Raw genomic sequence first — 5,035 nt, 5'->3', positions numbered from 1 at the left:
GAGAGAGAGAGAGAGAGAGAGAGAGAGAGAGAGAGAGAGAGAGAGAGAGAGAGAGAAGAGAGAGAGAGAGAGAGAGAGAGAGAGAGAGAAACTCTCTAAACTGTCGATCCTTTCTTGCTTGGCCGCTAAACATCACAGGCAATCCGTGGGCACAAGGACGGCAGGTCACAATATGGTCCTCCATGATGTGAAAAGCCTTCAAATGAATTAACAGTTATAATAATAGCGATCACCTTTTAAGTTGAGCATTTATTTTTGTGCGGAAGTGAATCCAACGTCAATACTTCCGTTGTGGTTCGTGTTTTGCCAAAAGACCCTCTTAGAACCAGTGAAATCAAAGCCTCAATGATGCAAAGCAACTTAACAAAGGTTCTACAGGCACTTGGCTCTCAGGATCACAGATCCCTCACCATAAGAAAAAAAGAAAGAAAAAAAAAAGAAAATCATTTTAATATTTTATGTCATTAAAGCTTTTGGGGGTTTGAAAACTACCCATGTTAAGAAACTGTTCTCACAGAACGAATTCTGTGAGAACATTCTCTAAGTAAACCTCATATACTTCGTCTCTCAGCATGGGTGTAGAAAATGTACAGTTTCTTGCTGGACTCCTTTAAGCCAAAAATAACTTAAAGTTTCTTTTGATAAATAAGGTGAACTGCTATCTGTGCTCCACACCACATATGGGTCTGGAGCATGACCAATCTGTGGTCGTTATTATATCTATTACATGATTCCTGGGTCTTATGTAATTCAGTTCTAGTGGAAAACATCAGTCATGACAGACAGTATTAAAACACTGATCAAAGACCCTAGTTTTACCAGATTTATGGTCATCTCAGAGGAAGTGATCAAAGATTAGATGTCAGTACAGTAAAAAAGGAAAAAAGAAAAAGAACACCCCAGACAGCATTAAAAGAAATCATATTAAAGGATAGAGGAGGTTAGGATCAAGCTGGCACTGTGTCTAAAGCTGGAGATCTTCATGGCTCAACTTTGCAAAATCTCTCTCTTCACCCTATTTCTGGCTTCAGCCAACAAAAAAATAAAAGAAAAGCAATTTTAAATGTTAAACGTGGGATGTGATGTGTATTTATTGTAAAAACAAACAAACAAAACACTTTCAAAGTAGTAGCAATAAATGCTAAAGGGAAACATGCTTACACAAATGATCCAAATGGAGCACACTGGATAAATCCAATGCACCGTATGTCTTTTGCAATATTTCAGCCATGTTGTATCTTCCTAAAGTGAGCCACAATGTAAATACACAGCTGCTTTTAAAAGTTAGAGAAGAATAGCTTTGTGGTATGTTTTTTTTAATGAACCCACACTGGCAGTCATCCAGGGCAGCATTTAACAAGGGACCGCATATGGACTAGAAAATATATCTTAGGTATCATTTATGCCATGAACAAGTTTTCTGTTCCTTCCATACCACTGTGGTCAATGGAGACTGACCCCTGCCTGCTGCAGAGAGCAGGGAGAGCAGGTTAATTGCCTTGTTCCAAACTGCATAACATTTTATCCTTCCACAGAACCTTAGATGATTTCAGTTCTTTTGGAACTTTGACATGGTCACAGGAACCTGATTATGATTTAGCTTAAACCTTCAGAAGTTCAAATTTCCAAGAAGTAGTTATCAACAACGTGCCTTCTTCCTCAAACCCATATTACATGTCACACATATGTTTTCACTATTTTCCTCATTAAGCCATGCTTTCACTGTATTGCTTTTGTTTCACAGTTTCTCAGCGTCACACATCATGACTGAACAATATTTACTCACAATACCTTGCACAAAAAGAAAAAGAGGCATTTGCTTTCTTCTGTTAAAGCCACGGTTTGGTTGATTTAAACTCATTGTGATGCTAATATAAATAAAATCCTTATTCATTTTCAACTTCCTAGTAGCTATTTCAGATAACTACTAGGAAGAAGTAGTAGTACTAGTAGTACCAGTAGGCCATAAAACATTCAAGACTGTGGGAGAGCTTAGCTTGCCTTGGACATTTTTTTCAGAAGAAAATGGCTTCTGCCTTTCATTCCTTCTCCTTAGTCTAGACTTTACATTGTGTTCCAAATTATTATGCAAGTGATATTTTCTCAGATTTTCTTAAATGCGCAATGCAAATGATGGTCAGTATAATTTTCAAGTCCTGAACTATTACAGTATTAATCAAATTTTACTGAACAAAGCTCCCCATGAGAACAGTAATTATTTCAAAAATACAAAAAACTCTAAATGCACTGTTCTAAATTATTATGCACAGCAGATTTTCTAAACATTTTATGGATTATAAAGAACTGCAAACGGTCATTCTTTGAATGTGCACCATTAAGTGGTCACATGTACTAAAGTCAAAAGCTGTTTCAATCAAAAACATCTTAATAGATGAGTTACATGTTAACATAGAACCTTCTTTGGTATCACAGCTCAATTCTTGATCCATTGAACTTGTGAGTTTGTGGAAAGTTTCTGCTTGAATTTCTGTGCAGGATGTCAGAAAACCTTCCCAGAGCTGCTGTTTCAATATGAACTGCATCCACCCTCAGATCTTCTGCTTGAGGAAACTCCAAAGGTTCTCAATAGGGTTGAGGTCAGAGGAGGATGGTGACCACACCATGAGTTTCTCCCTTTTATGCCCATAGCAGCAAATGACACAGTGGGATTCCTTGCAACATGAGATGGTGCATTGTCATGCATGAAGATGATTTTGCTGCTGAAGGTTCGGCTCTTCTTTTTGAACCATGACAGAAAGTGATCAGTCAGAAAGTCCATATACTTTGTTGAGGTCATTTTCACACCTTCATGGACTCTGAAGGGCTGACCAATGATTCTCTCCTCATGATTTTGTTCCAAAGCATGACTCCACCACCTCCTTGCTGACGTCACAGCTGTGCTGGGACGTGGTGGCCGCCCACCACCAATCCACTACGGCGTCCATCTGGACCATCCAGAGTTGCACAGCAGTCATCAGTGAACAAGTCAGTTTGAAAATTAATCTTCATGTGCGGCTGGGCCCACTGAGACTGGTTCTGCTTGTGAGCTCTGGTTAGGGGCCCAATAGTAGGTTGATGCACCACAAGCCTCTGGAGGATCCTCCACCTTGAGGTTCCAGAGGCTCCAGCAGTTTCAAATAATTGTTTGCTGCTTTGTAAGAGCATTTTAACAGCTGCTCTCTTAATGCGATGAATTTGTCTAACAGAAACCTTCCTCATTTTGCCTTTATCTGTACAAACCCATCTTTGGATTCCACTACACTATCTGGTGATTTTTGTCAACAGAGATCCTTTCTCTTTCCCATGTTGCTTGAAACTTGTGGCCTGCTTAATAATGTGGAACATCCTTCTTAACTAGATTTCCTTTAATTGAGCTCACCAGACAAACTAATCAACCCCATTCCCTGAAATTAAATATAGTGATTCCAAGAGCCCTGACACACAATACTATTTAATTCTGTCAGTTTAAAAAATTTAATAGCGCAACAAAAAAAATCATCTTTGTGACACTTAAATCCAATTTGCATAATAATTTGGAACACAGAGTATAATACAATACAGGCAGTACATCCATGTCACTGTTGAGGTCACAGTTATCCCATGAAGTATACTTAGTTGTCCCTTTCTCCTCACTGATAACAGGATTATTTTGATGCTTTGTAAAGTATTTGCAAATATGGCTTAACAATTGGACATAATGTTAAACTTTAAGCCACCAGAACAACTGAATCTTACTTCCTGGTTAATCAGATTCAGTATAGCTGATAGGAGGCCCGAACCATGAGGATTGAATGGTAAAACTGAATCAAAAGTTCAACTAATTGAAAGTTAGAAGCTGTGTACAATTATGGAACCAAGTAATTGAAGCTTTTTGGGGTTTTTTTTGTATCAGACCAGTTTGTCCGGTAAATAATACAGGATACATTTTTACAGCAATATCCGGAAAGGCTGTGAAAATAACTGTCTTGCTCCCTTATTGTACACTTTAAAAATCTGGTATTTTAACATGGGTGTGCAGGCGTTTTTAATGTCCACTGCTTATGTCTCACTGTCTGTCTAAATGTCTTTTGCATTTTATTCATGAAATGCTTCCTTTTTCATGTGGTGAGAGTGGTTCTGTGTGAATGCAGGAAGCACTTGCCCTGCTGTTTCTCCATGAGAGAGAAAAAACAAAACAAACAAAAAAAACACAAGACTGGTGATTCAAATCCTTTCGCACATCCTGAAATATCCACCGAGACACCGGGATGAACAAAATATTTTGTTTTTCTTCAGATAAAAACAGCCAGGTGTATTATAAACAAGACAAGAGCAGAATATACAAGGACAAAAATACAACAATGTAGCTTGATTACAGCTCTGAAAAATCTAAAAGACCAGTATAAATGTTTATAGTTTCAAATTAAAAAAATATTTTATTAATTCCAGAGGAAAATTAGAAATCAAATCTTTTTCTTTTGTTTCATAAATTATGTATATCTCTCTTGTTTTTTTTTAAATAAAAACTTTTGCAGACATGAAAAATGTAACTACAAACACAAGGAAAATATTTATTTTTAAGACAACATTTTCAACTGCAGAAGAGTTCAGAAATCAATAAAGATTTTCAATCAAAGTTGTCATTTGCACTGTTTCAAAGTAACCTTCTGATTATTACTAATTCATTCTTTAGAAGGGAACTGAACAAATGGCTTTACAGTCGGCTCCTTCTTTAGAGATGTATTTACAGAAAAGTTGGTGGAAGAAAAGTGTACAAACATTTTTTGCAGTCAGTCAACCAAATTTACCTTTGCAACAATAAAAAGATCTGCATTGCTAATAAAATAGTTGTCAACCACCACTGTAGGTATCTAGTGGGAATCCATCCACTCTTGTACGTGGCAAAAACACTGCAGGACGAACGGATTTGTCTCTCTTTCTGAGTCAACTGGGATTACAATTTCGTGCGTTTACAGGAAGCATGAAAAAAAATCATGTTTTAACCAAAACCTTCTTTCTCGATAAGTACACTTCACTTTACACAGAAAAAAACATC

This window comes from Gambusia affinis, linkage group LG01 (genome assembly GCF_019740435.1).
Source record: "Gambusia affinis linkage group LG01, SWU_Gaff_1.0, whole genome shotgun sequence".
NCBI lineage: Eukaryota > Metazoa > Chordata > Actinopteri > Cyprinodontiformes > Poeciliidae > Gambusia > Gambusia affinis.
This window is presented reverse-complemented; position numbering follows the sequence as displayed.